Source organism: Nicotiana attenuata, chromosome 11 (assembly GCF_001879085.1).
Source record: "Nicotiana attenuata strain UT chromosome 11, NIATTr2, whole genome shotgun sequence".
In the NCBI taxonomy this organism is placed as follows: Eukaryota; Viridiplantae; Streptophyta; class Magnoliopsida; order Solanales; family Solanaceae; genus Nicotiana; species Nicotiana attenuata.
Genome location: NC_031999.1, coordinates 43,983,514 through 44,003,823, shown reverse-complemented (window position 1 = coordinate 44,003,823; position 20,310 = coordinate 43,983,514).

The window sequence follows — 20,310 nt, the reverse complement described above, 5'->3', positions numbered from 1 at the left end:
ATAGAAATCTAAGAAAAATCTCAAAACTTTCAAAGTAGGGATTTTCACAACTACGGGACCGAATCACCTCAAACGATTTCCGTTTCTTACCAAATTTCACCGACTTATCTTATCTCACATATAAAACCTGTACCGGGCTCCGGAACTAGAATACGGGCCCGATACCATCAAACTCTAAATGCATTTCATTTCCAAAACTCATAAAAATTTCCAGAAAACAATTGTCTTTAAAAATTCATTTCTCGGGCTTGGGACCTCGGAATTCGATTCCGGGCATACGCCCAAGTCCCATATTTTTCCACGGACCCCCCGGGACCGTCAAATCATGGGTCTGGGTCAGTTTACCCAAAATGTTGACCGAAGTCAACGTAAATGTATTTTAAGTTAAAATTTCAACATTTTCACAAAATGGCTTTTCAGCTACGCGCCCGGACTGCACACGCAAATCAAGGTGATGCAGAAGGAGGTTTTTAAGGCCTCAGAACGTAGAAGTTATTTCTAAGACAAGTGATGACCTTTTGGGTCATCACATTTACCTGGGTATTGTTTTTAACATCTAAGGATGAAGCATTTGACATGTTTACTGCCTTTGTTAGAAAAACTCAGAAATAACTAGGTAACCAACTTGCATCAATTAGTTCTGATCATGGAACTGAATTTGAAAATGTTAGGTTTGCTGAATTTTGTGATGAGCATGGTATAAATCATAATTTCTCTGCACCTAGGCCCCTCAACAAAGTGGAGTAGTTGAAAGAAAGAATAGGACTCTTGAAGATATGGCTAGGACTATGCTTCTTTCTACTAAACTGCCCCATAGCTTCTGGGCAGAGGGTATAAATACTGCATGTTACATCATTAATAGGTGCATGACTAGACCTCTTGTAGGGAAGACTCCCTATGAGTTACTTAAAGGGAGAAAATCAAATATATCCCATCTTAGGGCATTTGGATGCAAGTGCTTTGTGCATAATAATGGAAAGGACTCCCTAGGTAAGTTTGATCCCAGAAGTGATTAGGGAGTATTCTTGAGATATTCTTCACATAGAAAAGCTTATAAAGTGTACAACAAAAGAACTTTGTGTGTAGAAGAAAGTGTACATGTAGTTTTTGATTAAACTAACATTCTTTCTGAGAGACAGGAACATGAAGATGAAGCTATTTGGCTGGTAAAAGCATTGAGTGAAATCACAGCTCAAGCTGGAGATGCACTAAAAGAAGAAACGGGTGATGGAACAGGTTCTTCCATCCGGGGTAACCTGACTTGGGGAACTGAACAAAGAAGAAATGAATCTAACTCCCAAATGGAACTTGTCCATGAGCATGTTCCTCAGCAACAAAACATGGGAGAAACTCCTAACAGAAATTAGTTGGCAGTGAAACCTTATAAGTATCGAAGTTCTCATCCCATTGAAAACATCCTTACTAATCCAACTTCTGGAGTTAAAACCAGATCTCAATTAAAGAATCTGTGTGCCTTTGATGCATTCTTATCTCTTATTGAACCTAAAAATGTTGCTGAAGCCTTGCAGGATGCAGATTGGGTGAATGCAATGCAAGATGAACTCAACTAGTTTGAAAGAAGCCAAGTGTGGCATCTTGTCACAAGACCCAAGGACAGATCAGTAATTGGCACTAAATGGGTCTTCAGAAACAATCTTGATGAAGATGGAACAGTTACAAGGAACAAGGCAAGGCTGGTGGTCCAAGGTCATAGCCAAGAGGAGGGCATAGATTATGATGAGACCTTTGATCCAGTTGCAAGGCTGGAGGCAATAAGACTCCTCATAGACTTTGCAGCACACATGGAATTTACCCTTCATCAAATGGATGTGAAGAGTGCCTTCCTAAATGGCTACTTAAAAGAAGAAGTCTTTGTCAAACAACCTCCAGGGTTTGAAAGTAAGGAGTGTCCAGATCATATATACAAATTGGACAAAGGCCCTATATGGACTCAAGAAGGCTCCTAGAGCATGGTATGAACGTCTATCCAAATTCCTGCTTGAACATGGATACAAAAGAGGTAAGATTGACAACACTTTATTCTTGAGGGAAAAAGGTACGGATCTACTAGTAGTACAAATATATGTTGATGACATAATTTTTGGGGCAACCTCTGAAAAATGAGTAAGGAATTTGCAAAATTAATGGGGAGTGAATTTGAAATGAGTATGATGGCTGAACTTAACTTTTTCTTAGGCATATAGATCATAAAAAACCCAAATGGAACCATGATCCATCAGCAGAAATATGAAAAAAAGTTTATTAAGAAGTTTAAAATGGATGAATCAAAAGAAATAGACACACCCATTGGAACAACTGCTAAATTAGATATAGATGAACCTGGTTCATCTATTGATCAGAAGTTGTATAGGGGTATGATTGGCTCACTTTTTTATCTTACTGCTAGCAGACCTGACATAGTATTTAGTGTAAGGCTTTGTGCTCGTTTTCAGGCAAATCCTAAGGAATCCACTTGACTGCTGTCAAGAGGATATTGAGATATTTGAAAGTCACTACTGATCTTTGTCTTTGGTAACCTAAAGATAGTAACTTTAATCTAGTAGGATATGCTGATGCTGACTATGCAGGTTTTCTTGTGGATAGGAAAAGCACCTCAGGTATGGCTCATTTTCTTGGTTCATGTCTGGTATCATGGGGCACTAAATAGCAGAATTCAGTGGCCTTATCCACTGCTGAGGCTGAGTATGTTGCTGCTGCCTCTTGTTGTGCTCAACTGCAGTGGATCAAGCAGTAGCTGATGGATTTTAGCATTGAAATTGGTTGCATTCCTATCTTTTGTGATAACACTAGTGCTATTAGTATGACCAAGAACCCAATTCATCATAAGAGGACTAAGCACATAGATGTTAGGCATCACTTCTTAAGGGACAACTATGAGAAAGGATTGATTACTATAGAATTCTGTGCTTCTGATAAACAAATTGCTGACATCTTTACTAAAGTACTGATTAGAGAAAGCTATGAAAGAATGGGTTAGAATTAGGGATGATTAAGATCACCTAATGGGACCAGCTCAGAATCCACAATAAAGAAAATGAAAAAAAATATTTTTTTGGCCAGGAAATCTGGAACTTGTGTAAATATCTAGATTAATTTTTACTTAGTTTCATACTGTAAATAGTATAATCCTGTGACATGTGTTGATATGACTCACTGATCTCTAACAAAATTTTCTCTATTATGGTAAATTGAGGCATGATCAAGAGAATTCTAAATGAAGAACGTGGTTCATCAGTATTGGTCATCTGAAAAATGAGGTATGTTTTCTATACTCTGCACAATAGAAATATAAATATTTAAATCATGAGCAGAGTCCTACCTATGTTCAAAAACTTTAGAAAATCTTATCTGTTTATTTTTTTTAACCAGTTCCGTCTCTATTAGAGTTTTCACCACATAAAATGCCTAAAATCTAGGGAAGCTTAACCGTTCATTCCACCTGAAATTTCAGGTTGATTAGACCTCTAGTTGACCGCTAAAAGCTACCGTTAGTCATTAAATAAGTCTCTTTCTTTAAATATTCATCATTATCCTCTGCAACCTCACTACCCAAACCGTGAAAAATCCGTTTCACTCTCAATTGTTCTCTCTTCCAAACGCCTAACTCATAAATTCTCTCAAGAAATCAGTTACAATGTCGAACCCTCAAGATAACCCTGGCACTCCTCCACAACCTACTCCCTCTGATTCATCCACACCTCCTCCACCTAGCACAACCCCTCAACCTAGGAGAAGGCGAGTAAAACTACTTGCTCGTAAAACGGTGGCAACTGGTACTCTTTCAAAGAAATTGAACGAAAAATTGAAGTCAAGCCAAGCCCAAGATTCTGAGAACTCAGAAGATTCATTCAAATTTGCAAGTGAGGGGGAAGGAACTGGGTCTTTTGACTCTGAAAAGGATCAAAACTCCCCTTCTGAGGTACACTCTACTTTGGCTAAAAATTTAGAAAATAGGTTTGTTGTGGTTGGGTCTGTCAGGAATGTGGAATTGCCTGAATTGGGAAGGAGAGGAGGTAAAAAGAAAAAGAGAGAGAGGGTGCATGTGGTGATGTGAGGGGAAAAGGGAAAGGAGTGGCTGGTTCTTCACCCACTTCTGAATTGATGGTTCCAACTATCTGTGGGGATGAAAATGCAACTGTAGAAGAAAGTGGCAAGAAGTCAGGGGGAAGTGGTTCAAGGGAGGCTGCTGAAGGGTTAGTTAATTTAAGTTCACAGATAGATGAACCTGGTTCATCTATTGAGGAAACCCTATCAGTCATTCTGAAGAAATTAGGTGCAAGTTATGATCCATAGAAAGGAAGACCTCTAACACCAAAAGCCCCCAGCACTGCAAAACCTTCCAAGAAAAGAAAGGCTTCCTCCCCAACAACTACTGAAATTCCCTTGCCAAAGGGAAGAGCTACAAGAAGTAGGGTGAAACAAAGCGAGAATGAATTACAAAAGGCTTTGGGTGATAGCAAGAAGAAGAGGATGGATAAAGGAAAAGGAAAGGTCGCAGAATCCTCTGAAGCTGTTGATGTTGAGGAGATGAAACAGGTCCATCAGGAGGAACATGCGACAATGGAGGTTCAGACTCCCAAACCCAAAAAGACCAATACTTCTTCCAAGAAGTCTTCATCTGTATCTAAGGCTGCTAAACCTTCATTGGCCAAGAGGACAAGGTCTGTAGTGAAAATCAAACAAGTTAAAATTTCTGAAGATGAGGATGGACTGGTGAAGAAGAGAGTGAGTCTGGTGGTGAACAAGACAAGCTGGCCAAGTTTGGCAAACGAAATTTTTGAAGGGAAGATTGCTGAAAGACTTGGTGGAACCAGGAATGGTTCGTTTGGTTAATACCCTCGCTGTTCAGGGTTGGAAGGACATGTTCCTTCAAATGGATGGAAGGCTAGCTAGGAATGAAATCATTGAATTCATGGCCAATACAGAGATCAAAGATGGCAGAGTCACCAGCCAAGTAAAAGGAGTTCAAGTGATCTTTTATGCAGAGAAGCTGGGAGAGATTCTTGACATCCCTGCTGAGGGATATGATGACTACACTAGGCAAAGATGGCCAAGTCTGGATTCCCTTCCTCCTGCCCTTGAAATCACTAGGAGATTCTGTGATGCTGAAGAAGTGAATGAGGCCAAGTTTGTGCACAAGAGTGAAATGAAGCCACAACACAAAGTCCTCTTTGAGTTTGTCAACAAGTGCCTACTGCCCCGGCAGGAAAGAAGGCACGTTGCTAACTATATGGACTTGGTTTTGATGGAGTGCCTTGAAAGTGGAAAGCAAATCAACTGGCATGCATTCATCATCAAGCTACTAGACAGGGTTATCAATGGCTCCAAGCCCCATGCCACCCCCTATGGATTTATTCTGACTACTGTTCTAGATCGGTGCAAGGTGCCTCTGAAAAAATAGGAAATGGCCACAAAGCAAGGACTATTTTGGCATTAATACTCTGGTTGCTTATGACTATCTAGTAAATGCCATTCCAATTGAACCTGGTTCATCTAATAAGACACCTATCAACTGTAAAGTCAGGGCTCTAGTTCAGGAAAGTGAGGCCAAGGATGCTGAGATAGCTAGGCTGAAGACTCGCTTAGCAGAGGTTGAATCTGAGAGGGATGCTCTCAGAACTGAGCTTACCAAGGAAAGAGGAGAAGAATGATGGGATTCTTCACAATATGTTGAATCTTCTCCAAGCCCAAAACCAACCCTCTAGCTCCCCTAAGCCTGAGGAATTCTAGCCTTTATCTCCTGAACCTGTCTAGTACCACCAGTGACCCAGATTAGGGATTTCTTTTTCTTTTTGCTCTTGTTTTGAATATTTTTGCTTTCTGTTTGTGGATTGTGGTAGCAACATACCTTCTATCAATGATATCTACTGTTTTTGCTCTTGTTGACTGTTACTATTTCCTTGATAGTTTAAATATGTTTACCTGATTACTGATGATTGATCCATGATTGCACTTGCAGTTGCCCCAGTGGCCATGAGTACTTATTAAAGGGGGAAGAGATATTGTGATTTACATATTCTGAATAAGTGATGTTTATAACCTAATTAACCTGGTCCTTGATGATAAGTGAATTTTTCTAAACTTTGTATTGATGAATAAGCTGAGTTCTGACAGGGCCTAAGTGAATGAAAAGCACAGAGTTTGTCATCATCAAAAAGGGGGAATTTGTTGGCCCAAGCAAAGGTGAAGTTTTGAAGACTGACAAAGGAACTCAGACATAGACCAAGTCCATCTTGTGAAGCACAGTTGTGATCAAACCCAAACATGTGAGATGCACGTGAAAGAGATAAACCTAACTTATCAGAAGTAATATCTCCTAATCATGATCGGAAAGGTTGCATATTGGATAAGGAGAAAGACTCCTTACTCAAAGAGAACACGGTTTAGGAAAAGGATAGAGTTAGAGTATGAGATCAATTAGAACTCTCCCACCATGGAAGAGCGGCATATGTATCCTAGTCAATCTTTAATTGCTAACTCCTTAAATATTAGTGTTGTTCTCTTTTACAGGTAATGCACATAAGCAGAAGTTAAACGTGAATTAAGAGCAAAATAGCAAGGCAATTTTTGCAAGCAATTTATGTGTCATTCAAGCGTGCAATCCTGAAGCTACTTGAACCAGATAGAAGAACCAGTTCCAAGAGTCTATCTTTCATTGTAGTTCAATTGTAGAAGGTGATTTTACATTGTACCTTTCAGCGTTTATAGAAGCAATTGTATTAGGTACTTAGAGTTTTCAAGTTTGAGTTAACTTGAAGTTGTCGCAACAGTTGAGGCTTTATGCCACAACGGGATTAGAGTTAATCCTAGGTTTACAAAAGAGTTTTTGTAAATGCAGTTTTTGGCTCAGTGATTTTAGTGGAGATTTTGGAAAAATCCTACTGGAAGGTAGGTCGTGGTTTTTTCACCTTTTGAGCCAGGTGTTTTCCACGTAAAATCTCTGTGTTCTTTATTTTCTGTATTTATTATTCCGCAGCAGCAGTAGTTGGAACACATATAAGAAGCAGGTCCTTCTATGATCAAGTTAAGCAAAAACTGGGTACCACACAAATCACCTTCCCCCCCCCCCCCCCCCCTTGTGTGGTATTGATGTATAAAATATCACAAACTTTCCGACAACCTTCCGGAATCATCCTGAGGCCTCCGGGACCTCAACCAAAAATACGAACAAGTCACATATCAGTATTCAAACATATACCAACCTTCAGAACGCTCAAAGCATCGTCGAAACATCAAAACACCTTCGGATTCAAAGGATTCAAAAACTTTCGAATTCCGCAAACGATCAAAAGGCCTATCAAACCTCAACCGAATGACTTAAAATTTTTCACACACGTCAGAAATGACACAACGGACCTACTCCAATTTTCGAAATTCTATTTCGACCCCGATATCAAAATTTCCATTACCAACCGGAAGACGCCAAAGTTCCAATTTTGCCAATTCAAGCCTAAATCTACCACGGACCTTCAAATTACATTCCGATCACGCTCCTAAGTCCCAAATCATCTAAAGAAGCTATCCGAATCATAAAAACCGAATTCCGAGATTATTTACTCACAAGTCGACTTTCGGTTAACTTTTCCGACTAAATGGACAACTTAAGAGACTAAATGTCTCATATCACTCCAAAACTACTCCAAACCCGAACCAACCAATACGATACGATGAATGTAGTTGAACAACACATAAAGAGGCATAAATGGGAAAAACGGGGCTGTAACTCATGAAACGACCGGCTGGGTCGTTACATCCCCCTCCCCACAAGCAACTTCAGTGCATTCGGTTTTCCTTCCATGCATCTGACTAACCCATGCCTCAAGGCCTCTAATCCAGAAATCACATCGTCTTCAACATCAATGGAACCCTTATACCTACCTAAAAACGTTCCAATTTCATCTTCGAAGATGCCACTATATCGTCCTGGCCGATCACCCTTTGCACCAATACCATTGATGTTTAGCTTAATCCAACCCGGAGGAGGAGGAAACGAGTTGCATCTTAAACGATGAGGCCCGCGAAGTTGACCAAAAATTTGTGCATATCTCTTACTAGTCATTCCCTCACTAGTCATATCGTTTGGCATATCTTCCAAAGAGTCTTCTTCAAGATTCCTGCAACACGAAAGCTGAAAGTTACATCTTTAGGGATGAAGTACACCTTACCCTCCTATGGTTTCTTCAGCTCACCTCTATCACTCTATGGTTTCCTGTAAGCAAATACTTTGAAAGTACTTTGCATAATCGAACCAACAAAATCTAGATTCTCCAACTATCAGTTAAACCAATCGCATATGTACACATCTTAGCATGAGGAGAAAGAAATGAAACAATAATACACAGACAAAAAGAAAAGGGCTAATGACATCAATGATATGCAAATTGGAGAGTACCTTTGTTTCCCAGAATCAACGGAACAACAATAGAGAACTCTATTTCTATTACATAGAAAAACTAAGAATGGTCGACCAAGGGCAAATTTGCCATTGTACTCTGCCATTTTATTTTATTTTTCTATACGTATTCCTACCCGAAAAACTCCTAACACAATTCTTTTAACCCTCCTCTACTTTCATAAACCTATTTCCTTTATTTCACACTTCGAACTACTATTCCTCTTTCAATTACATTCATCTTCTAACTGGGTCTCTCAATTTCAAGTAAGCTTTTTCTTAATTTTTGCTTTAATCTTCTCCACCTTTTGCTTGTCTGAATCACTTATTTGCCCTTGAAAAACTTATTGTGCTTCCCAATGAAATGTCTTATGTGTGAATTCAAAGTCAATCCAAGGCCAACTACTGCTCTACCATCGTTCTACCCCTTCGACAGAGATTGAGTGTACGTCGGAGCTTGCGAATGTTGTGAACAACTATTTTTTGACCACATCCAAATTTTATATTATTGTAGTGTAAATATTTTTTTTTAGGTTTAATCTTAATATTTGTAATGAGAAAAAGAAAATTTACAAATATATAGTTTCTTGTAATAAGAATTTTAATAAGTTATAGTATTTTTCTTAGTGTCTTATTTTTGAATTATAGTACAAATATTTAGTTTTCTTACTATGAAAAGTCGTTGGTTTTTATTCTCTTCTTTGTCTTTTCATTTTTTTTATATATTAAAAAGAGTAAGTAAAAAAATATCAAGAATAAAAGCAAGACAAAAGAAAAGGTCGCGGGGTCCTTTGTTATCTATTTTCCAATACAAAAAAGTATTCTTTTTTTAAAATAAAATTTGACACCTAATAGAATGAGATAAGAATTGCTAACAATTGGAATAGTTCACATCTTAAGAATCACGTTGGTTAAGTGAACAAAGCACTTTTCATTTTTTTTTTTCACCTGTACACAAGCATTTGCACACAATCACTCCCACGTTACCCACTCCTACAATATGCACACACTCACTTCTTTTGTTTTTATTTATTTATTTATAAAATTCAAACAGTTCACAACTAACTCCATGATGCCCTCCAGTTCTGTTCCTTATCCCTAAAACCACTAACTCTAATCTTCATATCCTATTCTCACATACATGATCATGCCAACCATCCAACCAACTTTATTAGATAAGATCATTTTCCTCACATTAAAAGACAAAAGGGGAGAAATCCCGGAGTAGCTAAAGTGAGATAGCTAGCAAGTCAAAGGAGAAAAGCTACTGTCTTTGCACTTGAAACCTCAAAAAACCAACAAATAACTCTACATTTTTTCCATGTAAATACTTTCAATTATTAGAAACCCAACAACAATAGAAAAGGAGAAAAAACAGCAGAGGTTGAGAGGAAGAGTCGAGGTCATGTTTGAGTTTCTTAGTCCGCGAGAAGCTTTTTGTCTATATATTTTGTACCAGTGTTCATTGAGGTTCTTTTCTCATCCTATTTTAATTAAATTCAAAAGTTCTTGGCTCTTTTTGTTCTCTTATGTTCTTTTGCCAATAAAATATAATTTTGTTTTCATTGTCTTTCTTCATATATGTATACACAATGGGGTGCTTATTTCGTTCTTATCTCGTTTAGCGTACTAATCGGTAGATTTGGATTATCGACTATCTGTTTCATTTCTCATTCACTGCTTTAGTATTTATTTTATGCCATGCCATGTGATACATTGGATCTTTGTTGGCTAGCTCATTTTTAACATTATTAGATCAATGTGTTGTCTTTTCTTGCTTAAGTTGATGCATAAGTATTTACTATGAATTAGTTGAGCGACCGAGTTTAATTAGGACTAAATGGGTTTGGGTCTAAGTAATTGTAAAAGTGATGCATTTGGGATTGTAGAATTTGGTGTTGTAAAGTCCATTTTCCTTATCAAAATAACTTAATGAACTTGAGTCAGTTCCTAGCGCTAGTTTTATCCTTTGGCCAAACTAATTTCAAACTTTGTTTTAGTTGACTTCTAATAATTTTATAATCCTTTAAGTGGTTAGCTTTCAGTCTATCACCAAGCTTTCCCTTTATTTGTAATTAGTGTTAATTAGAATAAATTCATAAGATAAGTTTATTAAGTTGTAACTGATTCTATAAATGTGGATAACTTGATAGCTAAACCATATTGCAACAATTTCATATCCATAACTCATGCTCTTACATTTAATTCAAAAATTAAGATATACTCTAAAACGCTAGAAAAACTTTAGATGTACTTTAAACATTAGGCCGTCTGTTCATACCCGAACTTGGATTGATATGCTTAAATAAAAAGGATCATGTGCGCATTCTGCATCTTGATACCTTTTAAATTTACAATAATTATGTTTTGACAATGTGTACATTCTGTACCTTGGTTTACCTTTTAATTTCAAAGAAATACCTTGTGTGCATACCACATCTAGGTCAAAACAATTAATAAAATATAATAATTAATTAAGCGGTAGTCAATAAGCCATAATCAATAAAATACAAAAATAGCTAAAAAATTGATTTAAGCCTTACATTAGTTAATAAAGCGATCGTGCTAGAAACACGGGACTCGAGAGGTGCCTTATACCTTCCCCTCGGTCAACCGAATTTCTTACTCAGTCTTCTGTTTCGTAGACCAAAAATTAGGAGTCAAATCTTCCTTTTGATAAGGGATTCAATAAAAGGTGACATGGAACACCAAAACTCAATTCCAAGTGGCGACTCTAAATAATAAATAATCCCTTTTCAAAACGTCACTTTAATTGAAAAAACTCTTCTAACCCAACTTCGTAATAGAGTTGTGGGAAAAAAGAGGCTTGACAGCTCTTGCGACTCTGCTAGTGCCCCTTTATTGACTAATATAAGGCTTAAATTAATTTCTTGGCTATTCTTGTATTTTATTTGTTATGGCGTCCGATCCCGGATACCATGACTTGCCTTCAAACGGGCTTCACCTTCAAAGGAGAGTAATCGATCTGCGGATAGGAGAGGGTGGATGTAATTCAGCTCGAACGAAGTGAGAGGGAGGTCATTCAGAACCCGCTGGCTCCAGAACGGGGGGGCGGCTCCAGAGGCGCTGCCGCAGGCGCCAGCACCGACATAAATTGCCCACCCCGCTCCCGATCAAAAAGAGCATGCGAGACTTCGAAGGGACATTCACACTTTGATTCGTGAGCAACTTCACGAGAACATTGTGAAAGGGGGAAATGGCGGCTGTCCGTGCACTTTCCGAAAATAACGGAAAACGAAACCGATCGATCTAGCCATGAGCAGGTTGAAGAGAGCTCTAACAGGCCTTGGAGGACCGAACCAACGTATGTGACAAAATACGGGGATGACTTGTGGCTAGGGGTGAAAGGCCAACCAAGATCGGATATAGCTGGTTTTTCGCGAAATCTATTTCAGTAGAGTGTATGATGTCGATGGCCCGAGGTAGAGCACTCAATGGGCTAGGGTGGCCTCATTTCGCCTTACCAACCCCAGGGAAACTCCGAATACAGGCCTAGATTCATTGATTAAAGTTAAGAACTCGTCAATTTCTGTTGATAATGGTTTTTTATCAACCGTATCCACTTTTTGTTCAAATTCTTGGTAATCAGTATTCGGAAGAAAGATACCTCAAATTCCAAAAATGCTCCTCTAGTCCCGAGCTTGGTAAATAAGGCCGTGGGAAATTTTTTTCTTCCGGCCTTTAAGTGATAGGGGGGAGTCACTCTTGCGTTCTCTCTCTTGGGTAGGTCAGTCTCGCTCTCTCTTGTCGGTAAGTCTATCTGTTATGGTATTGCTGTCGTGCCGTTCCAGTAGTGTTTGTTAATTTGTAGTTTTGAGGGGGGGAATGAAAAAAGGTAAATAAAGACCTTAGCCAAAAGCAAGGGATTCCCGGGGCCCGAACGAGAGCAGAGGCAGCAGGGCAGGTATTCTCAAAAAAGAAAGAAACGAAAACAGGCAGGGAGGTAAGAGCGAGTAAGACTAGGTTATAGCAAGACAACGGAGGTTAGATAGCTCTTAACGGAGGAAGAGGGTTCAGGTCACCCGTCCCCTTGACCCAGACACGAACTAATCCTTCTCTGTCTCGAATGTATGCCCGGTTTTCGTCGAATCTTTTTTATCACCTTCAAAAACAAACCGGAATTTCGTCTTGACATGTTAAATAGTGATGCCCACCTGCAGAGGGAGGACCGTTTTCAAGCTAACTGAATGCCTATCTGCTGCTAGTTCTGTTCCACTATCTGCTCTTACTGCTCTCGTTGCCGGTGTGACAGTCTGAGTAGACGGTGCTCTCTTTCCTCTTGTTTTTGGGGTTCATAACCGGTGCTATTGAATCTGCAGTTAAGGGAATATCAACAGTTCTTGGAATAAGAGCTCTGGGACTTCATGGCTTTGAGGGAGGTTTAGCCTAGCCCTAAGCCTTTTTGGAATAGAATGCTTCTTTGACAGAGCTTCAAGCAAGAAGGAGGAAGGCCCTCTTTTCGCCAATGGATCACTTAGTCGGAATAAGCGGGCTTAGGTTGATGCGGAATAAGCCATTTTTCCCCTGTTTCCATGGAAAGGTGTCGAAGGAATAGGCACATTTAGAGCTGTGGGACTTGAAGGAATAGAATGCCCCGTTAGAATGGGCAGGGACAGTCGATCATTGGCTTAATTTCCTGAGGGACTCTAGTATAAAAAATTTCCGGTATTTCGTCGTGAAAGTGTCACATTTAGATTGTTCTTATTAAAGGAAAGAGCATCGAATACGGAAAGGTCATGGGGCTAGAACCCATAGGCACCGGACTGAGGTATGAAATGAAGGACGAGTTTCACTCGCTTCGGGCTTCGACCCGCATTGAATGCTGGACCACTCGTTGAAGATAAAAGTTGATTATCATAGATTAGACAATACACATGTGCAAAAAAGAAAATCAAACTATCTTCTTATTGATACTATATATTTATCCTTTCCCCTATAGATCCACCTTTCTTAAAAGAAGAACCCATTTTCTTTCTTTTTTGATTACCTTCCTCGCGTATGTATTGGCTTGTCTATTACCGCTTAATTAATTATTATATTTTATTAATTGTGTTCACCCAGATGCGATACGCACACAAGGTATTTCTTTGAAGTTAGATGTTAAACCAAGGTACAGAATGTACACATGGTTATAACATAATTATTTTTAAAGGCGTCGAGACACGGGATGCGTACATGACCCTTTTATTATTTAATCGTATCAATCCAAGGTTCGGGTATGAACACATGGACTAATATTTAAAGTACATCTACAGTTTTTCTAGCGTTTTAGAATATTGTAATTATTTTTTTTCTTTTAGATTTGAGACATTTATTTGACTATCTCGCTACCTTATAAATACTTTTTCTTTAACGATAGGCCTAGACGCTTCTATCGGCCCAAGTGTTATCCTATTTGGCGAAGTCCAATGAATCAATTATTACAGGCCAATTGTTATGTTGTCTAATTATTTAAAACTTTCTTGAGCCATTCGGCAACAAAATGAAAATATTGATACGAGCAAACAACTTGACATCAACAATATAAAATTTAACTATTAAACACATGATAAATATTAAATAAATTATTTTTTTCTTTTAGATTCGAGACATTTATTTGACTATCTCGCTACCTTATAAATACTATTTCTTTAACGATAGGCCTAGACACTTCTATTGGCCCAAGTGTTATCCTATTTGGCGAAGTCAAATGAATCAATTATTACAGGCCAATTGTTATGTTGTCTAATTATTTAAAACTTTCTTGAGCCATTCGGCAACAGGATGAAAATATTGATACGATCAAATAACTTAACGTCAAAAAATATAAAATTTAACTATTAAACACATGATAAATATTAAATAAAATGACACTAAAAAAAAAGGTTTCTATGGACTATTAGTTATTATTATTTATTTATTTTTTAATGATAATATAGTCACTTTGTCAGTTTTTAACCAGTTTTGCCCTTGCATCCGGTCTTTTTGTCGAAATAGCCTTGAAACCTTCATCGAAAATGCGAAATGGGAGGCCGGTTTATTTTTTTTATTATTTGTTTACTTGTTTTAAAAAAAAGTCATTTGGGCCTTTTACTTTTTTATTTCATGAATACTAATTTAACCATTTTTCTAGTCCCACAGTTTATTTTTTTTATAGAGTCAAACCCGAGAAATCGGAATTTTTGTGTCAATAGTATATTTGATTAAAACCTAACCCCGTGTCTGGATAAACAGGTGCACCATGAGTGGGGAAAGAGGTAAGTCTGAAAGAGGTCCAGGTCAGAAGGGATACCGGATTTTCTTATTGTTGATCAGATACCACAATTGTTGTGGGATTGGTGGAGAGATTTTAAGGAATATGAGCGAAACCAGATAAAGAAGTACTTGGGACATTTGGTTCAGATGATGACGATCAAGCCTAGGAGAGATGTGATTGAGGCTTTGATTCCGCATTGGGATCCTGTAAATAATGTGTTCCATTTTACTGACTGTGAAATGACTCCGACCTTGGAGGAAATCGCCCATTTCCAGGGGTGGGGCCGTAATCTTCGCCGCCAGAGGCCCATATTACCAAAAAATGTGAATGAGAGTAAGTTTCTGAAGCTCTTGAACATAAATTACGGACAGTATGAAGGTTTAGGAGGCAAGTGGGTTAAGTTGAGATTTCTGTTTCACTTGTACGGCCTAGAATGCAATTTCGAAAGGAATGCGGGAAAATTAAAATCAAAGGAAGACAAGGAAACATGGAAGATACACAGAAGGTTTGCATTTATGGTTGCTTTTTTGGGGCATTTAGTTTTTTCGGAAAGGGAAGGACGGGGCAGATGATATAATGGCTCGTCAATGAGCCCACCAAAACGGTTCCAAAGTTGTAAATTCCATCCAAGATTCTTTTTACCCAAAAACCTTGTTCAAGTCCTTCCGATCAATTGACAAAGGCGTGGGAATTGAAAACATCATTGTTGGAATCTGATGCAATCAAATTGAGAGAAATAAAATGAGAGAGTCTTATCGGTGAAAACCTACGGGCACCATAAGGCGACGGTGATTAGAGAAATTGAAAATGAGAGAGTCCGCTTAGTGAAAACTCGTAAAGAGCACTATCGGGCGACGGTGAGAAGAGAAATGAGAGAGGTCGATTAGCGAAAACCCGCAAAGGGCGCTGTCGGCCGAAAAGAAGACATCTCATCACTAAAAGAGTCCTGGCGAGGTTTCCTGGTTTTGAAATACGGATCAATGGGTTCATGAGAAGCTGGAAAGTTTGTGTGGGTCGGGCATCCAGTACAAGAAGCATGTCATGTCCATTTGAAGCCAGCATGCACCCCCAGATAAGTCTTTCTTTTCCCCCGAAAGGGACGCTTCTCTTCAAACTCATATGCTTGCCTTTTTGCATAATTCTCTTTGAATCCCTTTTGGTTTAACACTAATTTCGAATTACTACAAAGAAAGGTGGCAGGATTGGTTCCACCGGGCTCTGCCTGGCAAGAGCCGGAGAAAATGCCCAGCCTCAGCGAGTGCGTCAGGCCGATCCCGACTGACCATAGTGGTTGATGCTTTCGAAGCAAAGGCATTGGAAAAGAAAGAAAATCAAAGGCAAGGATAGAATAAAGGGAAAAGGCCAGAGCCCACACGGGCTAGTCATAATGAAACCCTGAGAGTTGAACCCGGTCGGTTTGAAAAGAGATTCACCCTCTAGGCCAACAAGCAGCAAACTTCTCAACTGAAATGGGGCCGGGATCAAGCGATTGGGACGATCAAGGCCACAAAACCAACCACCGTTTCAAACTAACAAATTGTTCTTTGTTGAAAACAGGTCTTATTCAGAGCAACCGTGCAAGATGCAGGTGTAACCCAAAAGGAAATGAAATGCGCAAGCGCTAAAACAGCTTTGCAGCAGGAAAACGACCAAAAAGGAAGTTTTCCCAAAATTCTTTCATGCATTTTGCTAAAAAAAAACAACAAAAAAATAAAAACCCCAAAAGAAAAACAAATCATGGTAGCAAGGAGCTTTTTCTTTCCAAATCCCGGCCAAAAACCGAGGATCTCCGTGGCATAACCCAAGGAGCTTTTTCTTTCCAAATCCCGGCCAAAAAACCGAGGATCTCCCTGGCATAACCCAAGGAGCTTTTTCTTTCCAAATCCCGGCCAAAAAACCGAGGATCTCCCTGTCATAACCCAAGGAGCTTTTTCTTTCCAAATCCCGGCCAAAAAACCGAGGATCTCCCTGGCATAACCCTAGGAGCTTTTTCTTTCCAAATCCCGGCAAAACCTGAGGATCTTTCTTCTTTCCGTCCCGGCATAACCCGATACCCTTTTCTTTTTCCGGCATAACCCGTTCATTTTCCAGCATAACTTGGGTTCATTCACAAGAATACACAATCCTAATTTGACTGCTTAGATATGTGTCACAACTAACTCACGAAATTTTCCTAGTGAAAACTGGGGCAGAAAATTTCGTTTATTTGTTTGTTTTGATATCTTAAGCAGGTTGACCTCAAAACATAGGGTGCGAGATGACCGATAGAATGAGTCTCAATCAAGAAAAGAAGAAAAGAACAAAAGAAATGAGCTCAAATATGAAGCAAACAAGGGTGCGGATTGCTCAAAATTTGATTGAAGTCACAAGCTCCGCCGATCCCGTTTTGACCCAATGCTACAGAAAGAAGTAAACACCTACAGCTTGCGAGCATCAAGATTCAGATTGGAGTCCACAGCGAAATCAGCTAAGACTCAAGATCAAGTTTCAAGAGAATTATAGATAGGAATCTTGTAACTCATAGTTGATAGGCATAGCTAGCTTAGCTTTGATTTTCCTTTTGGTGTAATAAGGAGGTCAGCAAGCAGTAGCAGCAGTGAAAATCACAGCTCCTGGTAGTCCCAGCTACCAAACCTTCCAGAACTACACTGACCTGATTCCTTTATAGCCAAGGATATGTAGGCAACCTTTGAAGCAGGGTTCAGTCAGACGGTTTTCAAAATGCTTCTCCTGGAGTGCCCAACAGGCAAAAATCCCTCATATTGCTCATTTATCTTTGCCCGAAAAACCTTCGTGTCTCCGAGCAAAGAGGGGCAGTTGTGAGCATGTGATTTTTGCCTCGTTTAATTACTCCTATAAAATTCATTAGAATTAGGATTTTTCTTTTATTTTTTGAATTTTAGGAATTAATTGCATGATTTTGTGTTTTGGTTGCATTTTTTTGTGTGCATTTTAATTGATATAATTCAAAAAAAAAAAATACAAAATAGTACGCATTTAATATTACAAAATAAAGAAAAATAACTAAAATGGTTCTTTGCATTTCTACTTTTAATTTTTTATGTTTTCTTTTAAAATTAGAAATTAGTTAATTTTGGAATTTTAATTAGTATAATTTTAGAGTCAATTTGGGGCTTTCATTTTTAATCCTACATTTGATAAAATCATAAAATAATAGAAGGAAAAAAGAAAAGAAGAAACAAAAAAGGAGTCCAGTCACCAGTCTTTGGGCCAAAAATTTCGAAGCCCAAAACCCCAAAACCCACTTCAAATTGGCCCAAATTCACTCTCTTACCCGGTCCAATCTTCAGCCCCTAAGACCCCTCAAAACGACGCAGTATCATGCCAATACTAGGTCGTTTTGATATCTTTAAGTTAGATTCAATCTTGCCCGTCCCTTTTCTATCATCCAACGGCCCATAATCTTCCTAGATTTTAAATAAAAATGTCCTAAATTCTTAAGAAAACCTAGAGACAGACTACACCTTCCTCGTACCTCCTGTTCTCCCCCCGTCTCCATCGCCGGCTCCGCCTTACGCAGCCGCCGGAAATCGCCTCACGGCGGCGGCCGGTCTCCAAACTTGCCCAAATTTACACCCTCGACTTCTCTCCCTCTCCTCTTTCTAAGCCCCCAAGCCTTTGCCCTTGAATCCCAACCAAACGCCTCAAATATTCAAAACAGTGATGCCGCCTCCGCCGCCCACGACGGCGCCACCCTCAAATCCTACCAAACTTACACCATGCACTCATCTTGACTTCTCTCCCCAAATCTCAAACTAGTTTCCCTCAAACCCAGCCAAAATCCCCCGAAACCTAAATCTATGGTTCCTGGTCGAAGCCCAAAGGAATTTTGGCCTTGCTTGAATTTCCCAGTGTTCGATTGTTCCTCAAATGATGTTGTTTGTTTATTTTTGGAAAAAATAGGCAAATAACATTATTTGGGATCAGATTCGAAAGGACAACTAACTAGAAGACTTAAATCAGTAAGGTTTCTTTCAAATGACGTTAATTGATTTATAATTTTTAGGGTTTTTGATTGATTTTTGTTCCATTGATTTTGTTCTATTTTAGTTTTTATTTTAGGTTTACTTTTTGTTCTGTTTTGATTTTTCTGTTGGTTTGATTTTGTATTTGGCTTCGATTGAATAAATCCATGTTTGTCGCTGTTAATTTGATTTTAGTTTCAAGTTTGTTTGATTGTCGTTAATTGTTAGTTTACTGATTGTTAGAATTAATTTCCATGTATTGATTAGTTAGATTGCTTGATTAGTCCAATTCTTAGGATTTGTTTGGTTATAGCTGAATAGTCCAGGCTTTATTAGTTAACTATAGTCACCTCTTGACCAAGGTAACATGGCTGGGGGTTGGGTTGCCTAGGCTAGTAATTCAGAATCAATTCAGGGGTAATATAGGTAATTCAAATAGGGAATTCTGCAGTAACTGAAAATAGAACCCCCTAGAATCTTCTAGATTGGGGTTCTAATTTGAAATTCAGGAAATTAAGTGTAGTAACTTGGGCAACAAGCCAATAACTAAGGGACAAAGTAGCTAAAAACTGAAAATTTAATAAGGGACTAAGGGTGTAAAATAAAATCTGGATGCTGCCCTAGGTTTGCCTATAAAAAAGGCATCCCCCTTGCCTTGTTTCAGAAGTTTTGAACAATCTGAAAAATTTCCAAAAAAGTTTCACACATCTGAAAATTCCAAAAAAAAAAGTTCTAGCTCCTAAATTTCCCCCCAAAAACCATCCCTGCAGATCTGATCCTCAAATTTGAATTTCAAATTCAAAGAAATTTCAAAATTGAATTCTGTGGTTCAAACTTCCTTTAGATATTAATTCCTCCCAAAGAAAAACCAAAAAACAAACAAAAAATGCAGTAGAAAACTCCAAAAACATTGTTTCAATTGAAATCTCTAGGTTGATTTTTAAGTTTTAGGCATTAATTTTCATCCTTGGGTTGTACATTGGAGTGCTGAGGTTATTAGTGATCCTGGATCCATTTTTCTAGCTCATTTGAGCCTGCTTAAGTTGTTCCTAGTTGGTTCATTGACTGATTTGGGTTTGAAACATCTCCAAGGCTTGAATTCAAGCTAAATTTATCTGCTCAGTCAATTTTTTGACCCGCTGTGATACTGCTGATTCTTCGCCGTGCTTTGAACTGCTGGTGATCTCTCCTTTTATTGTATTCCAATTCCCAGGTACTCACTCTGCTTCTACACAACTGTATAGCCTCTATTTGCAAGTGAATACAAGTCAATGCACAACTTTCATGCTCCATTAGCTGACTGCATTCCTACTGCCTTTCATATTTAGATAAATCTCTGTGATTTGTAATTAAATAGGTATTGATATGTGTAATTGTAGAAATCAGTTTAACCTTACCACTGACTACTTGGACTGTATAATTAGGATTGATTAAACTAATCTGGACTGTCATAAGGCTACTAATTTTTATTGGATTGTTAATTGGTCATTAGCTTAGTATATCTCGTTTGGTGAATAGTTTAGTCTTCGATTTATGCAACGGCATTCCAGGTCCTCATTTATGATTAATAATCCGTTGACTTAGACTTGGAAAGTGTAGTTGTCAAAAAATGAATTTGACTTGGGCAGCATTTCATATTGTTCAGTCATTCTCGT